General features: G+C 39.9%; 1 long non-coding RNA gene across 1 annotated transcript; it reads right to left on the bottom strand.

The window, feature by feature from the left end:
• Positions 1-14,806: 14,806 nt before the first annotated feature.
• On the bottom strand, positions 14,807-15,798 carry LOC147482306 (uncharacterized). Its single transcript, XR_015204975.1, has 2 exons — positions 15,612-15,798; positions 14,807-15,470 (listed from the first exon to the last, which is right to left on the bottom strand). It is a non-coding gene; the product is annotated as an uncharacterized LOC147482306 (long non-coding RNA).
• Between the last annotated feature and the right edge of the window lie 6,503 nt (positions 15,799-22,301).

The raw sequence follows: 22,301 nt of genomic DNA, 5'->3' as shown, positions 1-22,301 counted from the left end.
AGAGCAAGTTGCCAATGGGCTTTACAAGCAGACAGATGCACAGCGTTCTTTCATAACATCATAAAGGAAAGAAGAATGAAGAATAAGATATGGTCCATTAATGATAGCAATGGAGATAAAATCACTGGTGCAAAAGTGGTGGAGTTCATCGTTACTCATTACAAAAAGCAGCTGGGACAGAGGGCTGATGTAAACATACACATCTTTGAGGAGGTGCAAGTCAGAGAAACACTAGAAACAGACAATGCAACTCTTTTGGATGTTGATGTCACCACAGAAGAAATCAAAGAAGCCTTGTTCGCCATGGACAACTTGAAAGCCCCGGGACCAGATGGGTTTAACCCATTCTTCTATAAGTCATGCTGGTCGATAGTTGGGGAAGATTTTGTAAAGGCGATAAGTCATGTGTTCTCCACAAACACTTTACCACCCGGATTCAACTCCACCTTTATCTGTTTGATCCCCAAAATCCAAAATCCGTCAAAGATTTCAGACTTCCGCCCTATAGCTTTGTGTAACACCACTTACAAGTGTGTTGCTAAGATCATCTCGAATAGACTACAGCCTATCATGCCATCTCTAGTGGACATAAACCAATCTGCTTTCATTAAAGGAAGGTCTATTCAAGATAATCTCCTCTTGTCACATGAACTTCTCAGATGCTATAATAGGAAGTATATTTCTCCTAGGTGTACCCTAAAGGTGGATATAAGTAAAGCTTATGATACCGTCAGTTGGATGGCATTGGAAGCTATGCTGAGCAAACTGAATTTTCCTCCGAAGATACACAGATGGATTAAGCTATGTTACTCAAATACTCTCTTCTCTATTCTGATAAATGGAAAGCCTGAAAGTTACTTTCATGCTCAAAGGGGCCTTAGGCAAGGGGACCCCCTATCGCCATACTTGTTTGTCCTGGTCATGGAAGCCTTGAGTTGTCTGTTCAGAAAGGAATTGAATAACAACACCATCAAAGCTCATCCAAAGTGCAAGAAATCTGAAGTTATCAATCTATGTTTTGCTGATGACCTTATGCTCTTCTTCAGAGGTGAAATTCAATCAACCATAGAGATCATGAAGGTCCTAGACAAGTTCACTGAAGGTACTGGGCTGAAGATCAATACTCAAAACTCTACCCTCATTACAGGAGGACTGAGTGAAGATGAAAGTACTCTTATAGCAAATACATTAGAGGTTCAACTGGCTACACTTCCTATAATCTATTTGGGACTGCCACTTACGTCCACAAGACTTGGGATTAGAGATTGCCAACCTCTAATAGAAAAAATCACTGCAAGGATTCAGAATTGGAAAAATATATGCTTGTCACATGCAGGAAGGCTACAGCTCATCCATTCAGTCTATCTTCTTTTCATGTATACTGGGCTAGAACTTTTGTGCTTCCACTCACTGTGTTGGAACAAGTTACAAAAATATGTAACAAATTCCTTTGGAATGGTTCAGACATGGGAAATAAAATGCATCATGCTAGTAGGGGTCGCACTGCACTTCTCAAGCAAGAGGGAGGACTGGGAATCTTGAATCTAAAGCTTTGGAACCAAGCATCATATTATGGCCTAGTGTACAAGATTGTTTCAAGAGAAAACAGCCTGTGGGTAAAGTGGGTTTGGAATCATCACATCAAGGACAAGTATTTATGGGTTATGACTACTCCAAAAGACTACTCGTGGGTGTGGAGAAATTTATTGGATGCAAGGAAAACAGCAAGGAGGTTTATCCGATACATTATTGCTACAGGAGCTGACACCTTTTTATGGTATGATCTGTGGTGTGGCGAGATGCCTCTAATAGAAGACAGGTTTGCGAAAGCTACTCTCCAGCTACCTCTCACCGCAAAGGTTAGTGCCTTGATCACTAATGGTGAATGGAACCACACGTGCGTGATCTACCCACATCTCCACTGAAAAGTGTTATCCTTCAAACTGAGATCAATTGTACGTTACTTACCAAAAGATGATGTGGTCTGGACACCTGATCCCTCTGGCGCATTTACTTCCAAGACAGCTTATGATGTCCTCAGAGTTCCACGAGAAAGGGTCAGATGGTATAGCCTGGTTTGGGGGAAGTATGTGTTACCCAAACACTCTTTCACAACTTGGCAATTATTGTCCAACAATCTACCAACGCAAGATAGGTTGGTTCAGAAGAAGGTGCTTCAACACTCCTCATGCTGCCTCTGCAACAGCTCTAGAGAATATTCATTGTATTTGTTCTTTGAATGCTCGTACAGTCAAGCAATCTGAAAAAACGTGAAACAGGTTTTGGGACTACACACAAGCTCATCGGATTCGAATAGTGAATGGTTGGAACTCATGAGGATGTGTAGAAACAAATCATTGACAGCAGAGATCATTAAAGTTTTCCTTTGTGCATCAGTGAGTTATATATGGCAGGAAAGGAACAATCGAAGATTTAAAAACACCACACAGCCTTGGGAAAATGTGAAGAACAGATTGATCAATGAAGTAAAAGTATTTCTACAGGGGCAAATCAGCGAAGTACATGCAGAGATTCAAGATAGAGTCTAGCTTGGTGGACAGACTTGGTTTGGAAGTCAAATACAAGAGGAAGAAGAGAATTCAGTGCATTTGGGCAAAACCTGAAAGAGGAGTTTTTATATTGAATACTGATGGAGCAGTATCAGAGTTAAGATGGGGAACTGGAGGAGTGGCTCGAGATGCATATGGAGAAGTGATTTTTGGATTCTCAGGATCTGGAGGTTTGAAATTAGTCCTTTTCCAGGAAATGACGGCGATCTTATAAGGTTTAGAAAGCTGCCGAGATGCACAGATTGACAGGGTCATAGTAGCTTGCAGACTCTCTGAGTGCTATACAGATTTTACAAGGAAAAGATAGAGCACCTTGGTACTGTAGGAACGTGGCAAATTCTATCCTTCACCTATCTACTAGTTTTACTAGTGTCGACTTCTCTCATGTGTTTCGGGAAACTAATAGTGTAGCATACCATCTAGCAGGTTTGGAATCTTGTAATGGATGTTATTATTTTGTACCTCCTTTGAGTTAAGTACTATCATGTTATGTTGAGGAGGACAAAATAGGAAAAGTGTATTTTCGATCTTAATATAGGTTAAGGTCAGCCAAAACCCAAAAAAAACTTTATTCAAAAAAAAAAAAAAAAACATCTCTACCTGACCATACTCTCTCTGTATAGTCACTATTCAGAGGATTCAACGGCAATAGGTTGATCACATGCACGGCTGTACGCATTGCTTCTATCTAGTAGGTTCTAGGTAGCTTAGAGTGAGACAACATACATCTCATCATCTCTACAATGGTATGGTTCATTCTCTCTGCTATTCCATTTTGTTGCGATGTCTTGGGAACGGTACGTCTGCTCATGACAAATCCCATGATTCTGGCAATACTCTTCAAACGGCCCAATGTACTCACCCCTATTATCTAAGCGAATACACTTCAACAACTTCCCAGTCTCTCTTTCCACCATGTTGTGGAATTTCTCAAACACGCCAAGTACTTCATCCTTGGTCTTCAAACTATAGACCCATATCTTTCTTGACGCATCATCAATGAAGGTCACGAAATATGAAGCTCCCCCATGGGACTTTACTTTTATAGGACCACATAAGTCTGTGTGCACTAGTTCAAGGACATTGTCCTTTCTGTGAGACGGTAATCTTTGGAAAGACACCCTGTGTTGCTTTCTACCAAACAGTGAGTATATATATTTAAATGTGTACCTTTAATGTCTGGCAAAGCCTTTTGCTTAGCAAGAACTTCCATCCCTTTTCTACCTATATGACACAGTCTCTTGTGCCACAGTTCGGAGGAAGCTTCTTCTTCTGCTTTACACAAACTAGCCTGTGTTTTGTAAAGAGAGCAAGTTTTCTTCCCTCTAGCTGCTACAATGGAACCTCTGCTCAGTTTCCATACCCCATTACCAAACGAGTTTACAAACCCATCGTCATCTAACTTCCCAGCCGAAATTGGGCTTAGCCGAATGTTAGGGACATGCCTTACATCCTTGAGTGTCAAGGTGTAGCCGACATTGGTTTCTACATGAACATCTCCAATGCCTATAATCTTCGAGACTCCACTATTGCCCATCTTCACCTCACCAAAATCACCAGATTTGTAGGTAGTGAAGAAACTCTTATGGGATGTGACGTGGTAAGAAGCACCTGTATCTACCACCCACTCTGTACCCTGGCCTGAAGTGCTCAAGCATAACTCGTCATCGTCTGACACAATTCCTACTTCACCTTCTGAAGTGATATATGTGGCGTCTCTACCGGTGGTGCTTTCTTTTACCTCTAACTTATCTTCATGTATGGTACTAGTCTTCTCATCCCTCTTCAATTCTATGCATTCATACTTGAAGTGGCCATGGATACCGCAATGATTGCATGGCAAGTCTTTCTTAGGAGGTCTGCTTGCGCTCCTAGATTTTCTTTTGTTATCACCTCTAGAATGAGGTGGTTTTCTGCTTTTGCCTCTCTCTTGCTTTTCTGTAACAAGGATCTCTGAGTAACAGGAGCTATTATGTGCGTCCTTTCTTGTCTTCTCATAGAGGTCTTCTAAAGTCTTCCACAGGCTGAAATCTGTGGTCTCTTGGGATACAAAGTGGATTACATTGTTGTCAATCCATTGTCTAATGCACCCAATCGCTTTTTCATCAAGCGTATCCCAATCGGCATCGGATACTGTATCTGGTTTTACTCCCCCATTCTCAATGGGTTGTGTCAGGTCCTCGCAATAGAGCAAGTCTTCCATCCTGGCTTTCCACATGGTGTAGTTACCTCTATTCAGATTTGTCATTCGAGTGTTCACGGAATGGTCCATTTCTACAAGTTATTTAAACTCAAATCTTCTCTCAGGAATTTTGTCAAACACCTTCCGACCAAGATTTGGATAACACCCTAGGCTAATCTAACCTGGGCTCTGATACTACTTGTTGGGGTTTATACCAATACCAATCGATTCCCCCACTACACAGATAACTTGTATTTGAACTCAATTCAACTCCAGACAAATTCTAAATTTCAACTACAACCTATACTAACATGCCCAACTCGCTAAACAACTATTAACAACAGATAATAATGTAAAGCAGAATTAAACGCATACCACAACACAAAGATATACCGTGGTTCGGCCAATAGTGCCTACTTCCACAAGAACTAGTTCTTTATAAAGTGGAAAGGAAGATTACAAAGGCGGTAGATAATTCTTATCTTCTCTAACCCTCATGTTCTATTCCATTTCTGGTAAAATTCTCCACTGCTAATAGTGTTGAGTTTAGAAATGGAATTACTCCTTCTCTTCTCCTATCTTCATGTTATGTTCTCTTTCCGGTTAAATCCTCCACTGATAACAGTGTTGAGTTCGGAAAAGAAACTAATACTTATTTTTTATCCTCCTCCTTCATTTTTTTGTTTCCACTATTGGTAAAATCCTTCACTGTCTACAGTGAGAGTTCTTTAGTGTAATCAAATCCTCCGACAATGGTGGTGGTACTTGAAAAAGAAGTTGGAAACAAAGCTTTTTGCTCATGGGCATTCTTAGGTGGGTAACCGTCAACCTCCCAAGTGATTGTTGTGGATAGAGGAACATCCACCATTATTGATGCTCGAGCTCAGACGCAGGCCCCTAGTGCTGCTCGAGGTATGTCTTATGCTTCGGTAACAAAACCTCAATATGGTCGTAATGTTGATGTAGCTTCTCTATCAATTCCTAGCAATCAAGGTGGGTTTCCCTCTTTGATTGAGGAAGAAGTCAACAAAGGCATCGCTATTTGTTTTAGGTCTCTGGTAGGAAGACTGGACTTAACAAAGATTGAACTAAACAAGGTTCAAACTTTAGTGATCGAGAAATGGTGCCCGAAAGGGAACTGGCAAATTACGCTTCTAGGAAGGGGCTATCTAATGTTTAGGTTCGATTATAAGGATGAATATGACCAAATTTGGAATCAAGGATCATGGGTTTTTTATTCTCAAGTGCTTAGATTACAAAAATGGACCCCCAATTTTTCAACAGAAAAGGAAGTTTAATCTCATGCAGCTATTTGGGTACGATTCCCAAGCCCTAACTTGGAGTACTGGGAAGTCAGAAATCTATTGGCAATGGGTCGTGCAATGGGTAGACCAATTCATGTTGATGAAACCACTGCTAAGAGGGAATTGGGTTACTTTGCTAGTGTTTTTGTGGATATTGATCTGTCTAAATCTATTCCTGGTAAGCTTTGGATTAAATCAAAGAAACATGGGATTGGTTTTTGGTAGAAGGTAGTGCTAGGAAAGATTCCTAATTTTTGCAATCATTGCAAGTCAGTTGGTCATCTGGTAGGGAGCTGCAGATCTTTGAAGAAGGATTTGGCTAAAAACAAAGATACTAAAGTTGTTGTTGTTGTCCCTGACAAGGAAGTTATGGTTCGAACTGTTACTGGTTCAACTGCAGCTGAGAAACCTATGTCTAAGAGCCAAAAAAAGAAGTGGAGAAAGAAGTATAATAAGAGTAACGAGGGCTTCTGGCGCCAAAGATTCTCAAGGATGTGAGACGCTTCAAGTAACACCCCCTGGCCCTACAATATCACCGCTAGTCCCTGATGGTAGTACAGTAGTTGAACTACAAGCTCTTCCTACTGCGGTAAATGAAGAAGTTTTAAATCCAGTGATTGTTGTTAGTGGGGAAGGCTGTATTTCAACGGCTGACGAGGTAGTAACAACTCAGAGCTCACCAACAGTGGCAAACAACTCAAGGATGATCAAGTGTTCGATTGATAGGAATGCAAGCATTGTTAATCATCATAGTTCTCCTGGTGATGACAATAATGCTACTCATTATTCACCTCAAATAATGATTGATGGGGGTGATTTCTTCATTGATCTCCATGGTGCTAACGCAGATGCCCCGGTTCTTCAATCTGAGCATGTCTTAGGGGTGAATGGAAATGGTGAGGAGTCAGCCACTCTGGAAGAACTACTCAGTGTGGTAGTGTCGGATAGCTTTGAAACCCAAGAAGTGGTGCTAGTTGTTCAAACTCTTACTACTTCAATTTCTATGGAAGTTGCCGCACCCCAAGGTTAAGTTGTCTCTGAAGCAGGGTAGGTCTTCACAAGGTGGGCTGACATGGCTGAAGGTCAAGATGATGGCTTCATCCCAATTTCACATAAAAATCCTAAGAAAGGTGTTAAGAACAAAGTCATTGCTCCACCACCGACAACTAGGTCAAGGCAACAAGTTACTCCTCTTCCAACTAGTCTTTAATGAAGATTGTTTATTGAAATATTAGAGGTACTATTAAAAATAATGTCGTAGCTAGATTGAAAGACATTTTAAGTCACTTCAATGCTGATTTTGTGTGTCTTGCTAAGCTTATGGTTAAAGTTAGCAGTATATCATTATTCTTCTTGGGTTTAACTGATTATGATTGTCAGTTTCTTCATAACGAGGATAATGAGAATAAAGGAAATCTCTAGCTCCTTTGGAGGAGAGGTATGAATGTGACTTTTGCTGCTAAATCCTCTCAACATATTTATGTTTGGTATGAAGGTAGCTTCCTCTCTTTTGTCCATGCTAGAAGTAATTTAGTGTTGAGAAGGGACCTGTGGACTTACCTTCAGGCCTTGTACACGGATAACCCATGGCTTTTGATTGGAGATTTTAATGCTATATTGAAGTCTTCTGAGAAAAGAGGTAGACCACCACCTAGTAACGCTGCCATGAATGAATTTATTTCAACAGTAAATTCTTGTCATCTATCGGAATGTGGCTATAGTGGAGTTAAATTCACTTGGTGTAATAACCAACATGGTACAAATAGAGTTTTATGCAAGCTGGATAGAGCTCTATGCAATGAAGGTTGGTTGGATAAATTCCCTGGATGGCGGTATAAAGTCCTCTGTAGGTTGGGATCAGATCATTCTCCATTGCTTGGTAGTAATGTGGTGGTACCTAAACCAAGTAATATACCTTTCAGATTTGTGAAAGCATGGACCCACCATGAAGCGTTCCTCGGGTTTGTTAAGAGTAACTGGGAGAAACAATTGGTGGCAACCCCAATTCTGACACTTGTCAAGAAGCTCAAAAGCTTAAAGATTGCTCTTAAAGAATGGAACTGGGACGTTTTTAGAAACTTGGATAGTAACATAGCGAAGGCCCAGGTGGATTTCACTGAAGCTCAAGTTATCTTTGACGAGGATCTTGAGAACATGAGTTTGAGTCTTGAAGTCCAAGGAAAAGAGCTCCATCTAGGGCAAGCTTACCTGAATAAAGAATCTTTCTTGCGCCAAAAAAGCACTGTTCAATGGGTAAATGAGGGGGCAAGAAACTCGGCCTTTTTCCATGCTACATGTAAAATGAGAACTGCAAGATCTCTTATTGCCGAGCTTACTATAGAAGATGGCACCAATCTCATCACCCAAACAGACATCCAGAATCATATGGTTGACTATTTCCATAATAAGTTTGCATATGAAGAAGTGGAGATTGATCATTCTCTTCTTAATCTCATTCCCTTTCTGGTAACAGTTGAAGATAATCTGATGCTTAAGGTGATACCCTCCTTTGCTGAAGTACAAGATGTGGTTTTTAGAATGAAAGTTGATAGCTCACCTAGGCTGGACGGTTTTCAAGGGCACTTTTATCACAAATGTTGGCCGATAATCAAAAATGAAGTGTATTGGGCAGTTAAGTCTTTCTTCTTGGAGGGGCACATGCCCAATGGAGTGAATACCAATTTCTTAGTTCTTGTGCCGAAAGATAAGAACGCTACCAAAGCCTTGCAGTTTAGGCCTATATGCATGTCTAATTTCTTTGTAAAGATCCTTTCCAAAGTCTTACAATTAAGGTTAGAAGTGATTATTGGGAAACTTATCTCAAAAGAACAGTATGGGTTCATAAGAAGCAAGTGTATACAGTCAAGCATCGGGTTAGCATCCGAAATGGTGAATGAAATGTGCAAGAAAAGATACGGTGGATCAGTGGGCCTCAAAATCGATATCACTCAGGCATACGACACTATTAGTTGGGACTTTCTTCATCAAGTTATGCTCAAGTTTGGGTTTTGTGACTGGTGGTGCAGTAGAATCTTTGCGATTATTAAAAGTGCAAAGATATCCATTTTAATAAATGGTGGTCCTTGTGGCTTCTTGAATGTTGGAAGGGATTTGAGACAAGGAGACCCAATCTCTCCCCTTCTCTTTGCTTTGGCTGAGGATACTTTGAGCAGAGGGCTAAACTCATTGAGAACTCTAGGCATTTCTAAGCCTCTTGTCACTGTTAAAGGGTTTCCTGCTCCAATGCATATCCTTTTCGCAGATGATATCTTTGTTTTCCTCAAAGGGGAGCTGAAGGGCATTAAAGCAATTGCCTAAACTGTTGGAGTCGTATCAGAAGTCTTCGGATCAATACATGAACAGAAACAAAAGCAAGATGTTATCGGGGCATAGTAGTGCTACAAGGCTACAAAGAATCAAAGATGTTATGGGGATTCAAGTGGGAGTATTACCTGATAGATACCTGGGTGTTCCATTAATTCAAGGTCGGGCAACCAAAGCACACCTTTCTTGCATCATCGATAAGATTAAACACAGGCTTGCCAGCTGGAGGGGTAGATTGTTGTCCTTTCAAGGTAGAACAGTGTTGATCAAATCGGTTCTTGGCAGTATTCCGGTCTACAATATGAGTGTTTTCAAATGGCCTATGGGAATAATAAAAGAATGTGAAACTTTAATGAGAAACTTTCTCTGGTCGGGAAATCCTATGGAGAGTAAGAAAATCACAATTGCTTGGGAAAAAGTCTGCAAACCTTATGATGAGGGAGGGCTAGGAATTAGAAGGCTGAGAGAGGTGAATTTGTCACTCTTAATGAAGCTTGCTTGGCAAGTCCTCACAGGCAAAAGTACTTCAGTCGTGCTGGTGACTTTATAAGGTATCATACCAACACTACTATTGGAGGTGGAATTAAATGGGCCTTGGGTGAGGTACTGGAGAGAACCGAATGGATCCTTGGCGATGGGAGATCGGTCAGTTTGTGGCGGGACAAATGGTTGGGCACCCACTCACTGCAACATCAGTTATACCTACCTCCTGGGGCTTTGAAAGGCCTCAAAGTAAAGCTTGGTGATCTCATCGTAAATGGCCAATGGTCTATTCCACAATCAGTGCATAATATTTTTATGCAGGCGGGGATGCATGAGATCCAACTACCAACTCTAAACTTGCAAAGAGTAGATTATAGAATTTGGAAACCCGACCTCAAGGGAGAATTCTCAATTTCGTCTGCCTTTGATGAGATAAGATGGAAAATGCCTAAGGTTGGTTGGTACAAAGCTATTTGGAACAAATTCATTCACCCTAGGACCTCGGCTATTGGTTGGAAACTAGTTCAGAAATGTGTTGCTACTGATGACATAGCTCAAAAAAAGGGGGTTAAGCTTGTTTCTAGGTGTTATGTCTGTCGCTCGCATGGTGAGGACCTGGAACATCTTCTCTGGCATTGTATTTTTGCAAAAAAATTATGGAAATGGGTGGTTGGGCATTTCTCCTTCAGTTGCAATTTTCGGAATATGCAAGAGGCAGTAGACCGGGGAAAGTGATGTAGTTCTTATGTTAAGCATCTTTGGTTGTCCGCAGTAATTGGAGGCATGGTTACTCTATGGAAGCATAAGAACCTAATTGTTTTTTAGGACAAGAAGAACAACTTCAGGTGGTGTCAGAAACAAATCATAAATTCAGTGCAACAATCTAGTTTTTTATCAAAAGGTACGATGAAGAACTCTATTCGAGACCTTGTAGTGATTAAAAACTGGAATGTTCCTTGTAAGCCCAATAATGCTCCGTTGATCAAAGAATGCAAATGGTGCCTTCCCCCTCCCCTGGTTATATGAAAGCAAATTGTGACGAAAGCAAAAAAGGCAATCCCGGTCCCTTTGGGATAGGTGCAACCTTTAGAGATGATGAGAGGAGAATTCGATTAGTCATGGAAAAAAAAATTGGTGTGAATACCAATTATTTGGCGGAAGTGCTTGCAATTTTGGAAGCTTTGGAAGTAGCCTTGGAGCGTGAATGGGTAAATATCTTAATAGAGTCTGATTCCTCTGCTGCAATTAAGGTTTTTGGGACTGGTAAGCTGCCTTGGTGGCTAACACAAAGTTGGGAGAACATTAAGGGAAAGGTAGTTAATTGTATCTTCACCACCACATGGAGAGAAGCCAATTTCTCGACTGATCTTGCAGCAAACAAAGCGACTACAATGCCGTCTACCCAGACCTATCTATTTGAAGGAAGGCCAGCTTGGATATTCAAGTGGGAATCTCCTCACTTAGCATATTTTTGATTTGTGAACTAGAGGTAGTGCACATGATTGGTAATGGTATGGAGGATCCACCTAGAAGAGAAGTCATATCCATTACAATGATGCAGTCCCCTCTATATAGGTTTTTCTCTTTTATGTTGTTTCTCTCATCTTACTTTCTCCTTCACTTACCATGTAACTTTTCTCTTTCTTATTAATAAAATTTCAAGCTCACTTAGCAAAAAAAAGGGAAGTAAGATTACAATCACTCCTTGCAGTTTCTCACCATACTAGATCACTCTTATCTCTTTACAGGGTTGTCTCTCTGTAAAGATTATCTCTCAATCTTGATAGCTCTCAAGATTGGGTTTTCTCTGACTTTTGTGCTGCCTCTCATGTGTTTTCTGGGTATTAGGTGTTACCAAAAATTCTAACTCTTATTGCAAACTCGCGGTCCACAATTTCTTCTGAAAATAGACTTGGCGGGTCGCGCCTCAGGCAAGACCAAGTCGAGAGCGGGTCGCACTGAAAGTACTGGAGGTCGACCAAGGCATGAGCGCGGGTCCCGCTCAGACTTCTCCAAGCAGAAATCAACTCCTTTTCTCTGCTCATGTGAGGGATAACGCCAACAACCACTACCCACAACAGTAAGCCCAACCTCAAGCCCGAACCCGACCTGATGTGGTGGATAACAAACTATCTACTATGCACTAAAATGGAGAGAACACCCTTTGTTCTTCTCCTCCACTTTGCAGTATTTAGAAATACACAAGAGATTCCAACATGATGTATTTGTCAATTTTGTTGTACAGATCGTCGAGTCAGTCTGGACGGTTCTTTAATAGCGATCTATATAGATCGCTATCTGACTGGAGCGAATTCGCGAATGCAAAGGTTGCAAAAGATTCTTCAAGTTCACTTTCCATGGACAAGAGCTCCTTTTTGAAGCGGCCTAAGGTTCGGATGGTTTCTCCCCTGAGTTGCTTCAACTGAAAAAGAGAGTCATGATCTGCCTTTTTCTTGCGGTTGTGAACATATTTTGTTGCGAACTGGTAAGTCAGTTTTTCGAAATTATCAATTGATTCTGGCTCTAGGTAGTATAACCAATCCACATTGCAGATAGTCAAATTCTAAGCTGCTATAGAGTGCTAGGGGTTGTAAATACCTTGCTATGTGATGTCCCGGGCATGTACTACCATCGTACATCATCGGGAACTTAGGTTGGATGAAGCCTGGGGGTGATGGTTTCTCTCTGATTGTTGCTGTGAATGGTGAGGCTCTATAGGTTTTGAGCATATTCTGGGCAATTTGGGAGGCGTCCTTTTTGGGATTAGACCCGTCTAGTTGCTGAGCTAGTTCGTTAATCCGTTCATTGGTTTGCTGGACTTGTTCACGAAATGCTTGATTTTCTTTTTCTAATGTTTTGATTTGTTGCTGCAGACCTCTGACTTGGGTGATTAAGCTTTGGAGTTGGCTTTCGAGTGTTGACATGCTTCGTGGGCTTGGCATAGAGAAGTAAGGAGGTTTTGGACTTTTGGTATATTTGACTGCACTCCGATGATTTTGGAGCTGCCTACGTATGAAGTCTCCTCTTTTGGGGTGGACTTGAATCAAGTCATTCCTAGTTCCGCACCTTCCTTTTATAAGCGTCCCTTCTGTCCTTTGATCTCCTTCTTTAATGTCTTGATCAATTATCCCATAACTCACGTCTTTTGACTGTCCAAGCTTTGGACATTTTGTATTCATAATTAAAACCTTCTCTCCTTTCGTAACTGTCGTTCCCAATCCCTTTGCTATTCCTGAGAATAACGCTTCAGCGATGACACGACTTATCATGTTGACCTGGTCTTACATGATGTTTAGATCGCTTGTCGTACGTTCTGCGAAGATCGTTCATCTGTTATCTCGACGTGCGACCTAAACATGAGTCATCGTTCTGTGATCAGTATATGGATATGAATGAATGGGACACGTGGCGAATATTCGTTCGCTAGGAATATTAGGTATTGACAGGATACATTTACTGTGTGACCCTAGACACTCTGTCTCAACAAGAGGCAACATAATAGTTCTGTGCATCAATGCATGCATGGCTGCATGCATCACAATGTAATAATATATCAAACTCGTGATAAATTGAGGCAAGGAGAAAGATGGATAACTCCTCGATAACCATAGCTTGTTCTAGATTAGGATTATCTTCCGGATGAATAATTGTAATCTGGTTAAGTTGTTACTAAACCAGATACTATCCTTGTCGTTACTCTTATATAAATAGAGAAAGACTCACTTGATGAGTACACACTCTGTGCCTCTCACCGATATTTGTGTGAGCTGGTATTCTACTGAATCTTGTAAGCATCGTTCGTGAGTACTTGGTTTAGTACATGAAAATATATTTATAAGAAAAACTTCACACAAGTACACACAACCCTCATAAACCACAGTACATTTAATTCATATCATCAACTTAAAGCATCTTCTTTCAGAACACTTAAACCCATTAACAAAACGAGGAGGGGATTGAAGTGGCGAAGATAACTTTAATTCTGGGTCAAAAACTTCATTGTGGCCGGGTTTAAAAAATTAGTCCCGAATACATCGATTTTGCCGTGTGCAGCAACTAATGTAGCGCCACAGTACACCTCTTGGCAAGTAATTGAGTGTCCTCCTTTTGCCATTGAAAAATGACATTGTCATTGCATTTAGTAGTATCAAAGGAGAACACATATCAGAAGAACCTTCACAATTAGGATCTCTAAAACTTCCACGGCATATGCCACCCATCATAAAGATCTTGGACCCTAGAGAGGCAGAAGCATTACATCTACGGATTTCAGGGTAAGGAATTGTGCAAACCGGAGTCAAAAGAGTGCTGCACTTTCTACTACTACTGCTAGGATCGATCCTGGATGTACCAATAAACTGTGGGATCTGTGCACGCGTCATTACAATTCATGAACAAATTCTTCACAGGTTTGGATTCCAAGTTGGAGCAGCGTTGAACAGACGATGCACGTACACCGTAAGGACCTCACCTTCAAATCAGAAAGTTGTGTTATGCCTCTCTCAAATCTTTCTCTTCTTCTCTAAATCAACCAAAAAGCTCGTGACAATACTGGAAATGGGTCTGAGCCCCTAGGTTCCAATTCCATTTATGGTCTAGACCAGGGCAAGTTTGAAATTGATGGGCTTAGAATCATAAGGTAGCTGTCCAGAAACCGCATCAACCGTCGGTTTTGCGGTTATGTGTAAATCTCTAAGCACTAAATATATTTTTTTTTTTTTTTTTTTTTTTTTTTTTCGGCTAGCTAGGACCGACTCAAACGTGTCTCCCAAGATTTATGACCGGCCTACCTCCTCTATATTTAAACTTTTTCCCATGTAAACATCCTTTGTCAAATTCCTGTCCCAAACAAAAGATTCCAGAACACTAGTGCATACCTATAAATGTATTATACATTTATACTTGGTATGGAAGAGTTTCTCTCGCAACCCAAAACCAGCATGGATATGATGTTATATTGCAAATATTTAATATTCACATACAACATTAAGAGCATGACCGGCCTTTTTTTTTACCATAAAAAAAAGAAAGGCACTCTGTTCACATACAAGACTTGATACATACAACAGAATCTAGAGTGTACACCACAAGCAAGAAAATACTACAACTGGGTGAAACGACGACAGACCTAGCTAGCCCTCTATATATGATGGACTACCAAGTTCCACATTATTTTAAAGAAGCACACTTAATCACATCATCTGCTTCTCCCAATTGCCTTAAGGAAAACGTCCACCTGGTCGTTTATCAGTCGGAAAAGAACGGTGGGATGATGTGGAAGAAGTCTCGTTACAATTACTAAAATTGTCATTTTTGGTGTCATCATCTTTGTTGATATTGATTCTGCTCGCAGTGTTTTCACTTTTGCTTTCTTCTACTGGCAAGTTGCCAACTGCAAATTTTGCGCCGGTAACAACCATCTTTTCGGAAGGATCATTTGCCTTTGCAACGTTGGTACCTATAGGATATTTAAATTTACGTGCAGTCATGTACCCTTGCTTTGTCGAAGTAAACTTGGAAGTAGCCTCAGTTTTTCCATCAGCTGCTTGTATAGCTACAAAGATCATGAACGCAATGGTTGCCAGGAGTAAGGACTTCATGATAAATCTGTAAGCAGAAAACAGAGAAATAAGTCTCAATATATAAATGTACCAACCTTATAAGCAAATTAAATTAGTTATATATTTGAATTATATTGAAACACAACTATTTTAACTGTACCAAATATAAATATGGCATAGGTTTTACCAGATGTACCAGATGATCGAGTTTCCAAACTTAAATATGTAGTAGGAAAATGGAGTTATATGGCCGGCTTCAAATGGCTAGTATTTATAGACAAGCTTCTTGCATTATCGTTGATAAAAAAGGTGAACTATAGGAACTAAGGCCACAAAAACAACTGGGGTATCACTACATCCATACAATCGATATTGGGATAGTTGACTTTCTAGGTAGCTTCTGATCAATGAATATCGACTTATATTAGTAATTGAGATTTGTTATGATGAAGATAACATTTCTGATAACTTATTTAAATTAGATTGTGTTTCCATATAGGTTAACTAATGAGTAGTTATGTGACAAAGTTAATGCTAAACCTCACCAGAGTACATAAACAGTTTGAATCACTAATGGATTGTCTGGAAGGCTGAGAAATAATTGGTGTTGTCAAAAATTTACCACTGCATTACTTAAAAGTTTAGCATTTGTTTATTTGATCGTGATGAAAACAAAGTCAAGGCTTCATCATATACGTTTAGGCAAAGCCGTCCGCGCCTGGAAACTGCCGCACGGTAGAGCTAGACGCCCCTAGAGATGTAGTCGAAAGTCACTCTTAAGTTTCAATGGCTGCATTTATGGTTGCTTCGAATTTTTTTATCAGAAATTTTCTAAGCCGTAGTTAAGGAAATAAAAGATGGCAGTATGGTACATTATTGAAGTCAATAGCATGTCTTTGAAATCGATCTATTCTCAATTTCTCATGAGCCTCAACTGAGTATGTTCAAGATGGGGCTTTACACTGTCTACTTAGGGCATCTCTAGTCAATTTACCTCCACCATTTGGAATTTCTCCAAAATCCAACTCTAAGTGCAAGCAAACATGGAGGCATCAAGTGTTAGGCCGCATTCATGGAGGCAAATTTACTATTTTGTTTGCGGTGCGACACTCCCACTGTTGCTCGACAATGAAGTGTCACACACACACACATATATATATACGAGCCGGCTAGGTAGACAGCAAAATTTCATACAGCATCCAAACAGCAAAATTTCAGCCGTTGGATCATCCTAAATCTAAATCTGATCAAAACACTAAATATCAAAATCAAACACCAACATATATCCATAAATTTACGAAGGTTTTCTCTCTCTCCTATTCCTCTCTCCAATTTTCTCCGAATCCAAACCCAACACCTCCAGATTCAACACCTCCAACACAAAATCAAAGTGGTCTACTGGCTTGTGCTCTTCTTGTCAAGTTGTAAACGATGACGTGGGAAGTATTCGAACTGTTGGTTCCTTCTTTGCAATCAAATTGTTTCTGTTGTACCCGAATAAAGAAAACAATAAGAGACAAGGACAGAAGTAACAGGTAATAACCAAGGCGCGGATTAGGCTGTCCTTAAGGAAAGATTTTTCCCCTTCTAATAGTGCAGAAAGGCAGCAGTAACGTCTTCCTCACAGGATTCAATGGTTAACAGCAGTTTGACTTTGCACTAGAACAAACTACCGTCTAGAACGGCAATATAACTCTCTGGCGGCCGACGGAAGAAGAAGAAGAGAAAGAATAGGATGGGGTCGAAGTTACGTTTCTCACGAAGGTGTGAGTTGTTGTTTTCTGAGGATACTCTATATGGACGCAAGGTCCTGTATTTATAGAGGTAAGGTGGTCGGTTCCAAATAGGATAAGGACTCACACTTCCACTCTAAGTCGGTTTCAAACTCTAAGAGATAAAGATTTATCCTCAAACTCTAAGTCGGTTTCACCAAATAAGAAGAAACCAACTAGACACCAAAACTAGTATTTAGAAATACTCCTAGATATTCCAACAATCCCCTACTATTTCAAAATACTAATAGTCCCCAACTATTTTGGAATAGGATATTACAAAAGAAATGGGTTAACGAAATGCCAGAGATAATCGAAAAAACAATGCATAAGATATTGGTACTTTACGGGCTTGAACCAGTCATAGGGTAACATGTCTTATAATACGTGAAAGTGGTGGATTAAAAAATCTTTGAACCAACATTCCCTTATAGTAAAATAGATCACATGCACCCACATTGCTCTTTCATTATATGCCTATTCTACGGTGTTGCGCTTTTTGGCCCCTGCGCTGCCTATGTTCCATGAATGCTCTAGAGTACTTGCCTGAATACTCATAAGAACCGACCCAGTTCTATATTCACGTAGGTGGATATCCATCAAGCGTACATTGCAGTTAAAATACACTATCTCATAAACAAATGGACTATGGATTCCAATAAAAGTAAAATAACTCATCATTTTCTCATTGCAATTCAAGTTATACAAAGTATACAAAAAATACTATCTAGTCATATGGTGGGACGTCTCAAAGAAAGACAATAGCATACCAGAGCGACGAGGTGACTTGTTTTTCTCTTTGAACCTACTTCATGGGATCTCCAATCACATAGGTGGGGTTGCCGTCGATTGTAAGCCCCTCTATCTAATGCAAAAGTCCCATCCCCTCGACGCGTTTCAACCACTTGTCTCCTGTTAAGCGGTTTTCCGAGGAGGATCGCCAAATTTAACTCTAACCTCACATAATCTAGAGCCACAACTCCATATTCCAAATTTTGCTTTATAGATCGTAGTCTCGGACGGATATGCTTGCTTTTTCCCATTATACAATTTGCTCTTTTGCCTTTGCTATTGCGGCATACCGATCCACAATGCATATGCAATTTGGAGGCGGTTTTGTACCAATAGGAAGATCGCCAAGAGGTTTCTAAGCCACTCGACCTCAAAGACTTGCTTTATCTAAAGCAATAAGCTCGGAGTCCATGGTTGAACGAGCTATCAAGGTCTGCTTAGAAGATTTTCAAGCGACTGCACCTCCACCAAGGGTGAAAATATAACCACTAGTAAACTTGATATCATGAGAATCAGATATCCAGTTTGCATCACAATAACCCTCTATCACAGGTGGAGTTTGTCTAAAATGTATGTCGTAATTCATTGTTCCTCTCAAGTACTTAGCTAGTCTCTCTAACGCACTCCAATGTTCCTGGCTAGGACAATGAGTGTATATGCTTAACCTGCTAACTGCATAAGCAATGTCAGGTCTAGTGTCACACCCCGAATTTCGACAGAATTCGGAAAAACATTATTTGTTCCCGACTCTTCGATCTCCGAGGTGTGATGCACTCTCAACTCCCAAAAACCCATAAACAGTTTAAATATGCGGATAATTAAAAACCAATAAAAATTTTAACTTAAACAAAAGTCCTATTCATTACAAAAATTTACAAATGAAAATGCAAATAACCTTATCTCAACTGAAAATCTATATCACCTCAAAGGAAAACAAAGCCTATCTTGAAAGGTATTAACTTAACCAAAACCACAAGCAAAGAACCAATCTTCTTCAACACTAAACTGTCAAGACTTATCAACTATGTTCATTTAATGAACACACCCGATAAGCAAACATGCAAATCGGGAGATTGATTATTAAAAAATCTTTGGTGTGAGTAGCTCTAAAATACAACATATATTTATACATATACATACACATTCCATAAGGCAGTTAGTTCCTCCATCGAGGCGCCTTAACTCCCAACAACTAATACGAAATTCTTAACTACAATAAGTAAGGCAGGTAGTTCCTCTACTGAGGCGCCTTAACTTCCCACTAACCACACAACAAACCATATGCATAATAAAAGGCATTTAGTTCCTCCACGAGGTGCCTTAGGTTCTAACTAAACTATAACCAGTCAAGCATATTATATACTTACCTCGTTCCATGCTCAATTACAGAGTGGGTCATCTCTGCACAAGTAAGTAGTTTGACCCACCCTTCTGCAAAACCATATACAATCATCCATCTAAAGATATATCATTAACCAACATATTACCATAATTATATTAATTAATGCTTTCTTTGCGTGTTCCTAAAATCACGTCGTATCTATGTCTTACCTAGTTTCCCTGGCTACCACAATCGCTTCCCAACACCGAACATGTACATCCACATGCCTCCCCTTACATAATGAACCACTCCGTGCGTAACTACCCTGAGCGGGATGCCGCACACCAAGTAACCCTCACACGGAAGCCATTATGTAAGTACTGCCACTATTCGGCATAAAATATCGCGCATCTCGTTCTATTTTGCGAATGGAATAATCAAGCCACTATTCGGCTACGATTGCCTAACACATGGGTCAATCAACATCTCATATATATACACCCTACACAAGGGCCAATCATATCACATACGCCCACACAGGGCAAATCACATGAGTTGTGGTAGTCAGGTTCTAGGATTTTCGTTACGTAATTTATTCAGGTGTCATACATAACTATCTCATAATCATTTCACTATATCACGTGCATGTCAAATACATTATTGCACTAAGCCAAATATATTTAGAATTATCTCAATACATCTCATAACAACTTTTATTCTTTCACGTGCCAATATATTATTGCACTACGCCACACTCCCGTAGGAAATATCCACAAATACTATACTACCTCATAGTAGCATCTCACATGTAAAATAATGGAGCGTTTATACATTTATTTCTCCAAAACTATTGCATTTAATATATATATTCCAACATATTATATAATGTCACAATATCAACGTCAAATCTTAATTAGATAATGACAGCCAAATTTATACAAGCTCCCACAGCATTTTAGCATTTGATTTGTCCATACAATTTAATATATAAAAACGTAACACAATTAAATAGTCAACAGTCCACAATCAAAGTCCATGAATCTAAGTCCGTATATAATTTAATTCTCGTAAAAATGTATATATCTAAGTCTTATAAAAATTCCCCGCTTGTTACGTGCCAATATATTATAGGTTTTACACACTACTCACGTCAAATCTTAATTAGATAATGACAAACGAGGTTATACAATGTTTGACAATATTTTATTATTGCAAATGTCCATAAAATCAAATCTGTGAAAATCTGGAAAAAAGTCAATATTCCATGGTCAACGGTCAAAGTCAAAGTCCAAGTCAAAGTCAACACATCATTGTCAAAGTCAAGCTATCGTTTCCATGTTCGACTGATTCAGGGTCATAGCCATGGTTCATGGCTAAGGGCAATGTGCATGACTCATGGGCTCATGACCAAGGTGATGGTTCAGACCCAACTAGTCAAGCCCAAACCTTAAAACCCGGCCCCAAAAGTTTAAACATTTAAAGACCCAATTAGATATATTTTCAGTTATATGACCCGCCCAAAAACCAAAATTAGAAACTGTCTCAAAACACCAATGGGTTCGGCCCGGAGAATTTAACTAAAATCGGCCCAACACTTAAACTAAAACTGGTCCACAACTTAAACTAAATTGGTCCGAAGCAAAGGATTAATCCGGCCCAATAACTAACTAGTGTTTAGGCCCAAAAACTTTAAACTGAACTGGCCCAAAACAACTTAAAATGAAATGGGCCCAACACAACTTAAAATGAAAGGCCCCAAACACTTAAACTAGCTAAGGCCCAACCACTTAAAAACAAAACCGGGCCCAACAACTTAAAATTAGATTTCGGCCCAGCAAGAAATAGAACCGGCCCAACATAAAATAAGGTGTTTGGCCCAACCAATTAGGCCCAAGCCCAAACCCACCTAGTGTTCATCTTCTCCAACAGTTCTCTCCTCCACCACCACCAAAATTGACCACCACAATCTCTCCTCCTCCTCCACTTTCGTCACATCGGTTTGACTCATAAACAAAAACCTTATAACTTTAATTAAGGCATAAACCTCAATTCCTTAGATCCAACTTCACCAAAACTAGATCTGGAAATCCCTCGACCTCCATTAATGGCTTCTCTCCGAGCTTTGACAGCCCCCATCAACCCTCCACAACCAATAACCAACCAATAACCAACCAATAACCAAAATAGTTCCAACAATTCAATAGGATTTCGTTCATGGCTGGGCGATTCTCTGGCCGCCATTAACGCTTCTTCTCCGAGCTTCAGCAGCACCTTACCACCCATCGAAAACACCACTAACAACGGCTTCAACAAAAAGTATTGACACCCCCCTATCACAGTATTTCATAGGAGAAGGTTCGCACCTCCATTACCGCACCTTCAAGTGTTAACAACCTCACCCAAACAACAATAATACAACATCAACCTGTAACCCCCGACATCAATCCACAAATTTCCAAGCCACATTCCAAGCCACAGTAAAGAAAATGAGCTCAAACAGATAAACAAAGAAAAGTGACGATTTCTATATATTGGGCTTTAACTGCCCTTAACCGGCCATAAAGCGTCGATAGCTAATTCCGAGTTTCGAATGTAACGATTTTTCAACACAACAAGAGGAAAAATTATCGACAGTAAGCGTTCATAAAAAAAATACGTTTAATGGAAGCAAAACTCTAACAGCAGTAAAGCTTCGTCCCATAGATTTGGCGAAATAGATAAAAAGTAGTTACTCACCTTAATAAAAATCTCTATGAATCTTTATCGTCCAATTCGTTGCGCTCCCACGCTCGAGCAAACAAGCTGCCTCCATTTTTTATTATATTTTTCTCTATGAACCCTATTTTCTAGAACAATGTGATTATATATTTGGGTTTGAAACCCAAGCCCAATACAGACTCGGGCCCAAAAACCAGGCCCACGTATCCCAAATCCAATCCGATCCAATTTTAAATAAATAAATAATTAATTAATTAATAAATAAATATGTATT

Source organism: Coptis chinensis, chromosome 8 (genome assembly GCF_015680905.1).
Source record: "Coptis chinensis isolate HL-2020 chromosome 8, ASM1568090v1, whole genome shotgun sequence".
NCBI classification, from domain to species: domain Eukaryota; kingdom Viridiplantae; phylum Streptophyta; class Magnoliopsida; order Ranunculales; family Ranunculaceae; genus Coptis; species Coptis chinensis.
This window is presented reverse-complemented; position numbering and strand designations above follow the sequence as displayed.